This window comes from Armigeres subalbatus, chromosome 2, assembly GCF_024139115.2.
Source record: "Armigeres subalbatus isolate Guangzhou_Male chromosome 2, GZ_Asu_2, whole genome shotgun sequence".
Taxonomy (NCBI): Eukaryota; Metazoa; Arthropoda; class Insecta; order Diptera; family Culicidae; genus Armigeres; species Armigeres subalbatus.
In genome coordinates this window covers 349,829,665-349,845,809 of record NC_085140.1, presented here as the reverse complement: position 1 = coordinate 349,845,809, position 16,145 = coordinate 349,829,665, and the positions used below count along the sequence as shown (strand labels likewise).

The following is a 16,145-nucleotide window of genomic DNA, read 5'->3' as shown; positions in this document are numbered from 1 at the left end:
CCGCAAGTTTTGAAAATGCCAAATTTTCTATCTTTTAGCAAAATCGATTTTTTGGTAACTTTCATGAACAAATAATTGCTTCCAATGACGTTTTTGAATAGCTTATTAAATTCTTTATCAAGTCCATCAAGAAGCGTGCAAATCTGTGCATGTTACATCGAGAAATATGCTAAACAAAAAGTGGGGATCATATGTGTCCAGTTTCCCCTATGGTGCCTCAAATGGTTTTGATTCCAAATATTTTTGAGTCGAGTGAATTCGTTTATAGTTCTGCTTCATCTTTCTACAACATTGTTGCCATTCAAAACGTTCATCGATTCATCTGCAGTCCTAGTACCCACTTACCCCGTATTTTCACTTGCCCCGGGGTACCTTATTAGGAATTAACTGAAAATGTAGAATATAATGAATGCAGTGAGTACCTAATATTAACTAATATAGAGAAACCTGAAGGTAAGTATAAGAGCTAAAATGGACAGATCAATTTCACATCAAAATTCTTCACATCACACAACTCATAGTATTAATTCTCTTTTAATCAATATCCCTTCAATATCGAGAGAGAAAGTATATAAAAGAATCCGATCAGATCCGCCAGGGACAACTTTAAGTCAGAGAACACATTGAGTAGGAGAGGGTTCTCTGTATGATTAATACAATAAACAAAGTAAATATATAGTTAAATTAGTAGAAAAGAAGCAATATAAAAAATGAATACAATAAAGTTAAATGGTTGATTGTGTGCAGAGAATATAGTGTATTAGATAAATATGAATACGTCTATAATGAATTGTTGAATATGTTGAATAGATTAAACTTATTAATATAGCTAACATAATAGGTACAATGGTTATCGAGTCGACCCAGTGAAGTCGCCATATAGAAAATTTATCCGATGAGTAGAGATAACGAGTGATAGTTATAAATGAAATTTAACGAATATGAAAACGTTATATTGTCGGCGTTGCACCAACTTAGAATTCGGAAGTCGGGACTTCCGAACCGAACTTTCTTCTTTTATCTGTCAAACTAATTGATGCGTTGTTTAGCGCATCTTTAGGCGAATCTAGCGCACTATTTTGAAGTTGGGAAAGTTGCCTGTATCTGGAGAAAAATCCAACTTCGGTATAAAAAGCGGTCTAATTTTTATCCGGATAGACAATAAATAAGCGAAAATATGAGGTGGAATATAACTAGGGGGAATGACGGCTTTGGCAGGTTTTGTTCTATCAGGGGGTTTTTTATGGCTGATTATGCTCAAATTTGGCCTAATCATTCTTTGCATATCAAAGAATATTGTGGCCAAATTTCATAAAATTCGGTCGACAAAAACCCCCCTGCCAATAATAGAACAAAACCTGCCAAAGCCGTCTTTTCCCCTAATACAATTTATAAAAAACAGTTTGAAACAATCTCACCAAATAAGACCAAATCCAGGAACCAGAGACTTTATGCTTGAAGAATAACTGTCGCGGCCTTATAAACACATCCCTTTTGACATTCTGTTTCAGTCAAAGTTGAATTTAAACTCCAGAATTAAATATAGTAAGGAAAAATGACGCGAGCAGAAATTTTTCGAATTCATCCTCCATCGCGGCTCACTACAAAATCTTCGCAACAATTTTCACTTTTCCTTCATTCAAGCACTCCAAACACTTTCCCACTAGCGGTCCACCATTTGGAGCCCTCCTGGGCAAAATCTTCTGAAACGCACAACCGTCTGGCGGTATCTGGCCAAACGGAGCCTGTTTTAAGTAGTAAAAGTTCTTTACTCTAACGCACGACTCTCATAAAATTCATTCAATTTTCTTCTTAACCGAACTGTAAGTGTGCCATTTATTCGATTTTTTATTTTTGAAAATTCAAGAAAACTATAAATTTCGTGACAGGAAAAACTATTGGAACCAACCGCGCCCGTCGATTGCTGCGATCCGATCTGAGTAATGCCCAAAATACTTTTTCTCATAAAAAACTTTTAATGCACAGAGATGCACACAGAAGTAATGCCCAAAATCTCGCCCAAAATACTATTTTTTTATCGTACGAGAAAGGCATCATCACCGCTAGGTGGATTAATCTGGGTTTTTTTGTTGTTGTTGCAGATTATCAGTAATTGGACCCAAAACCATACGACCATCTAGTAAGTTTTCGGTGGCGTTCAGCAATTCTCTCGATAAAAATATACGGTTGATGGCAACCCTCGAGGATCAGAATGATCCCGTCAATTTCCGGCAATCTAAATCGCCTATCGTTAATAGAAAGACGGTTAATCAAGTAGACTTCATTGTAAGCCATCGTCGAATTATTTCGTGGAATTAGTGGATAAGTAACGTTTTTGAATTACAGGTGGGAAATATCATTAACAGCGAATACCAATTGCACGTTCAAAGCCTAGATCGGGCATTCAGTTTTGACCATCGCGTGGAACTTATATTCGAACCCAAAACAATGTCGGTGTTCATTCAAACGGACAAACCGGTATATACGCCAGGAGATGTGGTGCGTTATCGCGTGGTCGTGGTTGATGCTGACACTAGACCGGTCACTAGTATTCGAACTGTTAGCATAGCACTTGACGATTCTCAGGAAAATTCGATCAGAAAATGGCCATTCGCTAGGTTGAACAAAGGGGTGTTCGAGTCGCGAGTGCAGCTGGCTTCCTCACCAGCTCTGGGCAATTGGACATTGACTGTGACAGCATCTGAAGATGTAAGTGTGTCTGTTGAGATAGACGATTCTATGAAAGCATTTCATAATCCCGTTTGAATCCCGTTTGAATGTAGATCGTCGTAACTAAACAAATAGAAGTTAAGGAATATGTACTACCAAAGTTCTTCGTAAAGGTTAAGCCATCTGATGTCCTTTTGACGGAGCACAAGAAGGTGTCTCTCGCAATAGAGACATATTACACGTTTGCCAAATCCGTCGATGGTAACTACAAAGTTGAACTGTTCCTGGATCACACCAAAAGGAAGCCTGATTTTGTAAAAACTGGCAGCATCACTGGAACAGCTAACCTTGATTTTGAGCTTCTCAACGAAGTGGATGTGGATGGTGATGCGCAATATGCTGACGTTACTGTCAATGTTGAGATTATGGAGGCTTTTTCGAGTGAGTCTTGTCATACTTATTGAGGCAAATAATTATATTAATCACTTTCATATTTTCTAGATCGCACTGTGAATATTACGGAGTTCATTCCGATTTATCGTCAACCTTACATTGTAACCTTACTGCCATCTGACCCATCGTTTCGACCAGGAGTCCCATATGATGTGAAAATAAGTGTGAAGGATCATCTCGGACGTTCTCCCCCAACAGAAAGCAATCTGGCTTCAATTGTTCTTAATACCGAGTTCAGTTTAACCTCCGACAGTATTACTGAACGTATAACTGTTGATCTAGATGAGAAAGGAGAAGGTCAATTTACTTTGAATCCTCATAAGGATGCCAATGAGCTTATGGTTACGGTATGTAAGGATTTTGGTTGGCAGGATATTGTTTTGTTATTCTATGTTTATTTTCATGCACACAGGGAGAAGATCTGTTGTGCAGATCCCTTCTTCCGTCAACCGCAACATTCATTACTCATTCACAAAGGCCAACTTATTTAGTGTTCAAAACATGGTAGAAACATCCGTAGGTTTCAAGCGATGTATACAAAATCCAGTAGTTTCTTTAAGAAAGGGTGCTGATCAAGTAGATATTGTCCTTATTTGAAGCATAGAATTTAGCTCAAAATTTGGCACTCGTTATGTGGAGAGCTTCCGCTTATTCGTCGATGTTAGAAAACTGTTCCAATAATAATCGTTCCACACAAACGAACGCTTGTTTCCAAAAGATCTTTAAACGGTACTATTTTTGCAGGCTACATATGACTCCCAAGAATACGATTCAATTCATAATCCGATACACGGTTTTGTATCTATAAGCAAGCAGTACATCAAGGTTAATCTGAATTCGAAGTACAAGTGAGTTTTTAAAACGGTTTACAATTGTTTTACATCGCTGATCATAAAAAAATTGCTAATGCTTTATAGAGTTGCAGTTGGTAAGGATATTCTCTTGGATATTACTTGCACGGAAAAGATGACACATTTTTCTTATGTCGTGGTTGCTAGAGGGAACATTGTCAAATCATCGAATGTGCCCGTTTCGAATAAAAAGAAAAGCACGCTACGTTTGAAAATGACGCCGGAAATGTCACCGGAATCAAGAGTTTTGGTGTTTTATACAAATAGGGAGTACCTTATCTTCGATGACATTGAGCTGAAGTTTGATACGTTCAACAACAATGTGAGTTTGAAAGCATTTAAACAAGCTCAAATATACTCAGTGCTAATATTCGTTGCAGTTTCATTTCGATCTGGATGATAACGAATATTTCCCTGGACAAAACGTCTATATCGATGTATATGCTGCGAATGATTCGTACGTTGCCTTCAGTGGAATCGATCAGAGCGTACTCCTGGTACGAAATACTCGTCACGATTTCAATAGGGATGACGTGCTGAACGAACTGTCCCTGTATGGTGCTACAAATGATGCCGAATTCGACCTGTTCCATGTGAGTAAATTTAGTACTATAATGCTATGAGTAATAGTATTACTACAATTGTATTTACACTACATTCAATAGAAATATGGATTGTTTCTGAGGTCTACTGCCACGGTTGACACTCGTGAGTATTTTGTATGAAAATGTATATATCAAACTATATGACATTTAATTCAATCTGCAACAGCTGTGGCCCGTTCGCAAAATGCTCGTTTCGGAAATTCAATGACCAAGAAAACTAAGAAGCCAGCCATTGAGATTCGCACGCAATTCATGGAATCGTGGTTATGGAGAGGATTCACTATGGATGGTAGAAATGGCGTTAAAGTGATTGAAGACACCATTCCAGATACGATTACTACATACTATGTGTCCGGATTTGCCTTAAGCCCAACTCTGGGTCTTGGGTAACCAGTCAACCTGTGAATTTTATTGTAACTAAGCCGTTCTATATGGTTGCCAATCTCCCGTATTCGATCAAGCGTGGTGAGGTGGCACTGATCCAGGTAACAGTTTTCAATTTTATTGGACACGACATCACAACCGATGTATCGCTGTTCAACAAGCAGGATGAAATTGAGTTCGTGGAGAAGGCATCCAATGATAGTAAGTATGCTGTAAAGTCATTCGTTTGGTAAATTTGTTTTTTATAAATCCACTTTCAGGTACAAAACGCACTAAGGCAGTAATTACCACGAACAATAATGGAAAGCCTGTTTCGTTTTTGATTAAGGCGAAAAAGTTGGGACAGATTGCAATCAAATTTCAGGCAATAAACGAACTTAAAACGGATGCATTGGAACATATGCTGCGAGTTACTCCGGAAAGTTATCTTTATGAGAAAAATGAAGCCAGATTCGTCCAGCTGCCCACATTCAAGAAGCAGTCGTTCGAGTTCAAGTTGGACATCCCTAAAACAATCGATGAAGGATCCGCTAATATAAAGTTCACGTTGGACCGTAAGTATAGTTGTGTTTTATATTGTTAGGTGTTTGTTTATTTTAAACCCCAGGTTTTATGCCCAATTATGATTAGCAAGTTGACTAGTATTCTTGTTTAATATATTGATTTTGTTTATTTATTCATTTTAGTTTTAATTTGGACAGAGGCAAATTCCCCTCTGAGTAATTAAAAAAAACTTTTTCTTGAAGGCATAAAATTTTCTTGAATCCTGGAAAGATAAGAAAAAAAACAGTATCAAACGTTATCAAGAAATTTCATAAGGATGGCGTTATCGAGGGACGCATATGCGGTATATACCGTCTGGAGGTCAAATAACAAAAACGTTTAAAAAGGCTTCTTAAATTACAGTTTTGTTGTCCTCAGATTTAATTTATTCTACAAGCGTTCTGAGCAGTTGAAACAGTAGAATAATTTTCACCCCCATTTGATTCATTTTCATCCCCAATGACGGTATATATAAAGATATCAATGAATAGAAATGCTTTCCAAAGAAATCTCTGTTCAAGATTTGGATTTGATTATCTTTATTTAAGCTACCTATCTATAAATGTTTTTGCCTTTTGCGTATACTAAGTATACGCCCAGGCTATCGGATTACCCCAAAACCGAACTTTTGACAGCAGGGTCGGAGACCCATAGTGTTATATACCAATCGATTCAGCTCGACGAATTAAGGTGATTTCTGTATGTGTCTGTGTGTCAGACATCCAGGGTTGTCTAGGAAGTGCGGTGTTGAGGACCACCTCCAACAGCAAACGAGGGAGGCAGGACTACATCCCCGACCTGCTAAAGTGTTTCCATTGCCGCCAAGCCCATAGTCCCTTCGGTACAACCAGAAAGTAATGTTTCAAAGGGGGGCCAGTGCACAACGCATCCTCTAGGTTAGCTGCGTGTCCTTGCAGCACCGAACATCGTGACTCGCTTTTTTAGAAGAACACCATGGTATCGTGCCAGCGCATTGCCGGCTTTCCAGTTGGCCTTCCCACGCCCTATGTCCTCGGAAGGTGGAGAGGGTCGACTTCGCGCCTGCTTCCCTCTGCACGGCTGGTATCAAGAATGATGATGCCGCGTGCACCCCAAATTGACCTCTCTGTTATAGGGCCTATTCGATAACACACAGAGGGACTTGCCGACGCGGTGCCTAAGCCTGCCCCAGCCTTGACCGACGCCGCGAAAGCGACGATACCATGTTGTTCTTCGCGCGGCCACTTGTTCGACAAAAGGATCGAGTTCGACCGAACAAAAATTCTTAAAAAACCTCAAAAGCCAATTCCAGCGCTTAAAGAGGGAAATAAAATTTTATTAACCAATGGCGAAAAGGCTCAAAAACTTGCTCAGCAGTTCGAGAGTGCCCATAATTTTAGTCTAGGTCTCACTAGTCCAATTGAGGATCAGGTTACACGGAGCTTCGAAGACATTCTCAATCAAGAGAATGTTTTTGACCCTTCGTTGGGAACCAATTTGGATGAAGTGAGATCTATTACTAGAAAATTTAAAAATATGAAAGCCCCGGGTGATGATGGTATTTTCTACATACTTATCGAAAAACTTCCTGAGAGCTCTTTATCCTTTTTGGTTAATTTATTTAACAAATGTTTTCAATTGGCATACTTTCTAGATAAATGGAAAAACGCTGAAGTTGTTCCAATTTTGAAGCCGGACAAAAATCCAGCTGAGGCTTCTAGATATCGACCAATCAGTTTGCTTTCTTCAATAAGCAAACTGTTTGAAAAGATTATTTTAAATAGAATGATGGTTCATATTAATGACAATTCTATTTTTGCTGATGAGCAATTTGGTTTTCGCCATGGACATTCAACCACTCATCAGTTATTAAGAGTTACGAACTTAATTCAGCTCAACAAATCTGAAGGATATTCGACTGGAGTTGCTCTTCTTGATATAGAGAAAGCATTTGACAGTGTTTGGCATGAAGGTTTGATTGTAGAATTGATGAATTTTAATTTTCCTCTGTACATCATTAAACTGATCCAAAATTATTTATCAGATCGCTCGCTGCAGGTAAACTATCAAAATACTAAATCTGATAGATTACCTGTAAGGGCTGGTGTCCCCAAGGCAGCATACTGGGGCCCATATTGTATAACATTTTTACTTCGGACTTACCTGATTTACCACCAGGATGTCAAAAATCTTTGTTTGCAGATGACACGGGCCTTTCAGCCAAAGGGCGAAGCCTTCGTGTCATTTGTAGTAGATTGCAAAGTTTGGATATTTTCTCCACTTACTTGCAAAAATGGAAAATTTCCCCGAATGCTTCCAAAACTCAGCTTATAATTTTCCCACATAAGCCGAGAGCTTCTTATTTGAAACCTTCTAGCAGACATATTGTCACTATGAATGGGGTTCCAATTAATTGGTCTAGCGAAGCTAAATATTTAGGACTTCTGCTAGATCAAAAATTAACTTTTAAAAATCACATTGAAGGCCTTCAAGCCAAATGTAACAAAATATATTAAGTGTCTATATCCACTTATAAACAGAAAATCAAAACTTTGTCTTAAGAACAAACTTTTGATTTACAAACAAATTTTTAGACCTGCCATGTTGTATGCTGTGCCAATATGGACTAGTTGCTGCAATACCAGAAAGAAGGCACTTCAGAGGATTCAAAATAAAATTCTGAAAATGATTCTGAAGTTGCCTCCGTGGTATAGTACCAATGAACTTCATAGAATTTCTAATATTGAGACATTGCAACAAATGTCCAACAAAATAATTTCCAATTTTAGATAAAAATCGTTGCAATCTTCTATTGCAACGATTAACTCCTTGTACCCTTAGTATAAAATAGGTTAAGTTTAGTTTAAGTTGAAAACATTGTAATTCCTACATGGTTCAATTCAACCAGAGGAAAAATTCTAACTGCCAGAGGCAATTGAAATGTATTAATAATAACTAAAAGCGTAACATAGCAAATAAGGATGATAGTGTTAAGAAAACACGGAACACCTAGTCTAAGAGATGAATGCATGTATTAGATAATTAGCAAATAAAATTAGTTAAAAAAAAAAAAAAAATCGAGTTCGACCACAGGGCACCGGTATGACCCATGAAGCCGACTCCGAACCCTTGGACCACCTCTTATTTACGCCTGAACTAGCCATTCCTCGAGTCCACACGCCACCTTCTGTGTAGCTCCGAGACGATTTGGGCGATAGCTGATAAAACGGCGTTCTAGCCAACTTCATCTTTACACATCCTCCGGACTAGGTTGTCCGGGGTAGTGTCCAGACCACATGTGGCAAGCATGTGGTCACGCATTGTGCGAAAAACGTGAGCACACGAACAACACGTGTTCCTCCGTTTCCTCTATGTAAAACCTGCGCACACTGGACACTCAGGCGAGGCCGAGTGTCCGAACCAATGTAGATACTATCAACCATGCAACCATGCCTGTAAGGACCTGGGTCAGGTGGAAAGTGATTTCCCCATGGAGTATCTTAACCCACGTGCCTATCTCCGGTATCAACACTCAACCGGCGGTTGTTAGATTTTCTAACAATTCTGTATAAGAATCTACCAAAACCTGTATAAGAACTGGGCATATGCATGCGAAATTGTTAGCTTCTTATACAAACAATATAAGAAAAGCTTACAACATTGTTACAATATTTGTATAAGAATCTAGCAATTTCGCATATGCCCAGTTCTCATACAGGTTTTGGTAGATTCTTATACAGAATTGTTGGAAAATCTAATAACCGCCGGTTGGGGGAACCTATGTGTCCATCTTACCTGCACTGTGGTTTTGCAGCACGCTTAAACGCCGGGCACTTCGAGCCCTTCATGGGGTGCTTGCTGTTCACAGCTTTGCTGGAACAAATCAAACAATTGGGAGAGTTCGTGCAGCATTGTGCCTTATGTCCCTCCAATCCGCAGCGTCGGCAGAGCTTGCTTCTGTCAGGGCCTATGCAGTCCCATTTCTTGTGCCCCGGTTCCAGGCACTTGAAGCAAACTTCGGGTTGCTTGTATATGCCCACAGGGCACACCGACCATCCCACCTTGACGCTCCCTAACTTGACTACCTTGGAGGCGGCCGCTGCAGATAGCCGAACCAATTCTACCTGCGTCCATGCCGGACCTTTCTGTAGCCGAACGGCTGCGGTGGGCGTCTCTGCTGCCCCGTGTGTGTGTGTGTGTGTGTGTGTGTGTGTGTGTGTGTGTGTGTGTGTGTGTGTGTGTGTGTGTGTGTGTGTGTGTGTGTGTGTGTGTGTGTGTGTGTGTGTGTGTGTGTGTGTGTGTGTGTTTTTTTTACAAGTGTTAAAGGCCATCAAAAATCTGCGCGACAGACACCTCGACCATCCACACTATGCTCGAAGGCGAACAGGGATGGGCTCGTCCCGACCTGCTAAAAATGTGCCTCCCGGATAAACCGGGTCTTTTATCCTCCTTGCCTCGATCCCACCGGGACCACTGGATGCTGCGACTACTTCGGGGGGGACTGTGCTCATGCACTTCTTCTAAAATTCCGGCCCCTAGCTTAGGCTAGTTCGCCGACTGGCTTGCTGAGATCCACTGCTACGTTGTCTCGATCCCTCGGCGGTTGTGCCACAAACTTCCTCACTCGAATCCTCCTGACTTCCCCCGGCGTCGAGGGTGGTCCATCAGTTCCGGTGAAGGAAACTTAAGCACTGATGGTGCCCCGACTACCGGCGGCTATCGCAGGGGACGCTTTCGCGCATTGCGCCGACTTCGTCTTCGGGTTGCAGAGGTGGTCCGACAGTTCCGGTGGTGGATAACGTCCGCACTGGCGGTGCCCTACATACCCGAAGCACTTCCTTCTTCTTTCTTCGGCAGGTTGACGGTTCGAGTGCCGAGGTCGGTCCGACGATTCCGGTTGGCAGAAGACTTCCGGTTCGCTGGCGCCCCGACGACTCGAGACCAAACACTGCTCACTGTGCTGGATTTTGCTCCAAACCGACGCTTACTTGCTGGTCCCTTCTCCATCGATGTTGCAGCTCTGACATTATTTGTGTCACGACTCTGGTTACCGCATGCCACGTACCTTCATCGCGACACATTCGCTCTGCGATGTTGTCCGCCCTTATGGCAGGCATTCTCCTACGTGCCTCCGCAAACCTCGGGCAGTCGAATATCACGTGCTCTGGAGTCTCCTCTACGTTGATACACGCCGGGCAGAATGGCGATGACGCATGGCCACACCGGTGCAAATATTGGCGGAAACAACCATGTCCGGACAGGAACTGTGTGAGGTAAAAGTTCACCTCACCATGCTCCCTGTTCACCCACGTCGACACATTGGGGATGAGCCGATGGGTCCACCTTCCATTATCCGCATTGTCCCACTCCTGCTGCCACTTCACCATAGAGTCCAGTCTCACCGACTTCCTCACAGTTCTGGTATCCCTCCGTTGGTAGCACTCGATGTCCTCTGCTAGGGTTATGCAGACTGGAATCATCCCTGCGATAACGCAAACTGCCTCCGACGAAATAGTTCGGTACGCACTCGCGACAGTCGCGACTCGAATGGCCATTAGACGAAACACGCTATTCAGCTTCCTCCGGTTATGATAACAAATTTATCAAACTTGTATACAAGTGCAAAAAAAAAAACAGAATCGGATAGGCAGCCCCCACAGAAAAATGGTGATTCTCGCTTTGTTTTCACTCATTTCGTGTTGGTTACTGCACAGCTATGTAGAACAAGTTGAAATGCATCATCAGAGTCAATGCTCTCCGCCTTTGGAGCTATCTAAAAGAAATTTATCATGGGGTGTCTCTATCATGACAACATTCGAAAGTCTCTCGCGGGATGCTACATATCGTATATGTATACACGCTTAAAATCAATAACACAGAGATATGTTTGCTTCACACAAAACGGACCTAATGCAGAACAACACCTAGATGAGCGACAGTTACACAGCCACAAAAATAGCTACACACTGTACAGAGATGATAAGTGAGAGACTTGCTCATTCTCTTTAGGATTCAATCCCTGATCAGGAGTGTATAACACTTTACGAAGCCACGATTCATTGTGATATTTTATTTTTATTATCAGACTAAGGCCGGAGAGACCTGTGCTGCACATAAAAGTCTTCTCCATTCAGCTCGGTCCATGGCTGCACTTCGCCAACCACGCAGTCTGCGGAGGGTCCGCAAATCGTCCTCCACCTGATCGATCCACCTTGCCCGCTGTGCACCTTGCCTTCTTGTTCCCGTTGGATCGTTGTCGAGAACCATTTTAACCGGATTACTGTCCGATATTCTGGCTACGTGCCCGGCCCACCGCAGTCTTCCGATTTTCGCGGTGTGAACGATGGATGATTCTCCCAACAGCTGATGCAACTCGTGGTTCATTCGCCTCCTCCACGTACCGTCCACCATCTGCACCCCACCATAGATGGTACGCAACACTTTCCTTTCAAAAACTCCCAGTGCGCGTTGGTCCTCCACGATCATCGTCCAGGTCTCGGGTCCGTAGGGAACTACCAGTCTTATAAGCGTTTTGTACATAGTCAGTTTGGTACGGCGGCGAACTCTATTCGATCGAAGCGTCTTACGGAGTCCAAAGTACGTACGATTTCCAGCCACTATGCGCCTCCGAATTTCTCTGCTGGTATCGTTATCGGCGATCACCAGTGAGCCCAAGTACACGAATTCTTCAACCACCTCGATTTCGTCACCACCGATAGAAACTCGTGGTGGGTGGCTTACATTGACCTCTATTGAGCCTCTTCCTATCATGTACTTCGTCTTCGACGTGTTGATGACTAGTCCAATCCGATTAGCTTCGCTTTTCAGTCTGATGTAGGCTTCCTCCATCCTCTCAAAGTTACGTGCCATGATATCAATGTCGTCGGCGAAACCAAATAACTGGACGGACTTCGTGAAAATCGTACCACTCGTGTCAATCCCTGCTCTTCGTATTGCTCCCTCCAAAGCGATATTGAATAGCAGACACGAGAGACCATCACCTTGCCGTAACCCTCTACGCGTTTTGAAGGGACTCGAGAATGCCCCTGAAACTCGAACTACGCACATCACCCGATCCATCGTCGCCTTGATCAACCGTATCAGTTTATCCGGAAATCTGTTTTCGTGCATTAGCTGCCATAGCTGGTCCCGATCGATTGTATCATATGCGGCTTTGAAGTCGATAAATAGATGATGTGTGGGCACGTTGTATTCGCCGGCATTTCTGCAATACCGGACGTATGGCGAACACCTGGTCCGTGGTAGAGCGTTCACCCATAAATCCCGCCTGGTACTGCCCCACGAACTCTCTTGCAATTGGTGGTAGGGGGTCGTACACTTATTACGTAAGCATTTTTTATGGGTTTTTCGACCCCCCCTCCCCCCTTGTAAGATTTTTTTCATACAATAGATTTTTTATTTATATGGAGCGTAAGATATTGACCGACCCCCCCTCCCCCCATAAGTGCTTACGTAATATGTGTACGGCCCCTAGTCGGTGGCATAAAATTTGGGAGAGTACCTTGTAGGCGGCGTCCAGCAATGTGGTTGCGCGGTAGTTGCTACAATCCAGTTTATCACCATTTTTGTAGATGGGACACACTACACCTTGCATCCACTCCTGCGGCAGAACCTCATCCTCCCAAACCTTGGTAATCACCCAGTGCAGTGCTCTAGCCAGTGCCTCACGACCGTGTTTAAACAGATCTCCTGGCAGTTGGTCAATTCCATGGTCTTTGCTGTTTTTCAGCCGGTCGATCTCCTCCTGGATTTCCTGGAGATTCGGAGCCGGAAGTCGCATGTCCTGCGCGCGTGCTCCTAGGTCCATTACCATACCGCCACCGTTGTCTGCCATATCGCCATTCAGGTGCTCTTCGTAGTGCTACCGCCACCTTTGGATCACCTCACGCTCGTTTGTAAGAAGGTTCCCGTTTATGTCCTTACACAAGTCGGGCTGTGGCACGTGTCCCTTACGTGAACGGTTCAACTTCTCATAGAACTTTCGTGCGTTATTAGCGCGGTACAGTTCCTCTATCTCTTCACGGTCTCGATCTTCCTGCTGGCGCTTTTTCCTCCAGAAAATCGAGTTTTGTCTGTTCCGCGCCGTTTGTATCGCGCCTCGTTCGCCCTCGTGCGGTGTTGCAGAAATCTCGCCCATGCTGCATTCTTCTCCTCAACTAACTGCTCACATTCGCCGGCATACCAGTCGTTTCTCTGATCCGGAGCCACCGTGCCTAGTGCAGCGGTTGCGGTGCTTCCAATGGCTCTCCAGCCATCTTCAAGAGATGCTGCGCCTAGCTGCTTCCGTTGGGAGTGCTCCTTCCAGCTGCTGCGCGTTGTCTTGGGCTAGTCTACCGTCTTGTAGCCGCCCAATGTTTAGCCGCGGCGGACGCCTCCGACGCGTGTTGATCACCGTCGAGAGTTTTGAGCGCAGACATACTGCAACGAGGTAGTGGTCGGATTCAACATTCGCACAGCGGTAAGTGCATACGTTCGTGATGTCGGAGAAGAATTTACCGTCGATTAGAACGTGGTCGATTTGGTTTTCCGTGTGGCCTTGTGGATATTCTCGCGTTGATTGGCTGCCACCCAATCACGCGTTGGCGCATCTTTCCCAGCACTATGAAGCCGGTTCCCAGCTCGTTGGTGGTGCCACAGCTTTGGTAGAAGGTAGCCGCTTGATGCCTGCTTTTCCACACTTTCTGTCCTGCCCAGCAGATTTCCTGCAGCGCTACGACATCGAAGCTGCGGGGATGTAATTCATCGTCATAATTATCCTGTCGCAATCATTGTGATATGTAGTACACTTAATATAATCTTATAATAATTTAGTAAGAGAGGGATTGCGGTTGGGTAACTGGCTGCTTCAAGTGTTCGGCTCATATGCGACAAACAAGTTCTATGCGTTATAATATTTTTTACATATGCACTTAAAAATTCCCATCATGTTTTGCTAATAGTTTTTTTTTTCTTTCTTTTTCTATATTTCCAGCTGATATTCTGGGAAAAGCCATTGATAATCTTGACGGTTTGATCCGGAAACCGTCTGGTTGCGGAGAACAGAATATGCTCCATTTTGTGCCCAATATCGTCGTGCTGGACTATCTTACTGAAACCAATACGGTGGCTGAAAATATCAGAGGTAAAGCGATCGATTTCCTTAGCAGTGGATATCAGAATCAGCTCCGGTATAGGCGCAAGGATGGTGCCTTCAGTGTTTGGGGAGAATCTCATAAAGGCAGTACATTTTTAACGGCTTTTGTGGCAAAATCGCTGAAAATTGCAGCCAAGTATATTGATGTGAAAAAGGAATATGTTGATGATGCTTTTAGTTGGTTGTTGAAACAACAAACCCCAGATGGTCGGTTCCCTGAAACGGGACAAGTATTTCATGCCGATATGCAAGGAGGTCTTAGATCGAACAGCTTCGCTCTTACTGCCTATGTTTTGATCGCATTTGCAGGAGACGATGAAGTGTTTAAAAGCTACCGATCTCAGTTGACTAGAACATCAAACTATTTGGCAAGCAATCTCGAACAAATGAATGACCCATACGATTTATCATTAGCCACTTATGGATTGATGTTGGCCAAACATCAGAGGCGCAAAGATTTTCTTGATAAATTAGTTGAAGTATCAATATTTAATACTAATGATACCGAGCGATACTGGGACAGAACGCCAGTAGCAGTTGAAGTCGCTGGATATGCTTTACTGTCTTACATAGCGGACGATAGGTTATTGGATGCCACCCCCATCATGCGATGGCTTAACAGGCAGCGTTATGGCCTTGGAGGCTATCCCGGAACACAGGACACATTTGTTGGCCTGAAGGCACTGGCAACATTTGCTGCAAAGGCATCCGGAGGTAAAAACAATTATCGCGTTAATATATATCACGACCCGAATCGCCGTATAACATTCGACGTAGATAGACACACTGCCATGAGCATACAAGAGGTGGACATTCCCAATAATATTCGAAAAATGAAGTTGGAATTCGAGGGCATCGGAAATGGTGTCTTCCAAGTGGCATACCAGTACTACTGGAATATACAAATGGCTAAGCCCAGTTTTGATATAACAATTGATATGCTCAACACGACCACTGAGCACGTGCAACAATTGGACGTGTGCGTAAGATATAAGCCCAAGGAAGCCTATCAGCTTTCAAATATGGCTATAGTAGAAATCTTCTTACCCAGTGGGCTAGTTGCAGATGCAGATGCGATTATGGACCAAACTGGAAGAATTGAAGTAAATCATAAACCGAATTTTAAACGAAAGATTTTATTAATGCATTTATTTGTTATAGAAAACCGAAAGACGTTTCTCAGATACATCGATTGCAGTGTATTATGTCAACTTAACTCCAGTGTACGACTGCTTTCGAGTAACTGCTTACCGTCGATACAAAATTGCTCTGCATTTACCAGCTTACATCAAAGTGTACGACTATTATAACGATGGTAAGTTAGTTATATGTGATTTGAATGGAAGGTAATGTTTTACGCTATTTTGCTTTCAGAGCGTTTCGCCATTGCACAATACTCAGGGAAAGTGCTGCAACTCTGCGATATTTGTGAGGATGAAGACTGTGAAACATTGTCTTGTGAAAACAGTGTGAAATAGACAGTAATAAAATTATATTTTCACGGAA

At 42.8% G+C, this 16,145-nt stretch overlaps 1 pseudogene; it reads left to right on the top strand.

Annotated features, from left to right (window-relative positions):
* The window catches only part of LOC134212915 (thioester-containing protein 1 allele S3-like), a 51,542-nt pseudogene extending 35,397 nt beyond the window's left edge, over positions 1-16,145 (top strand).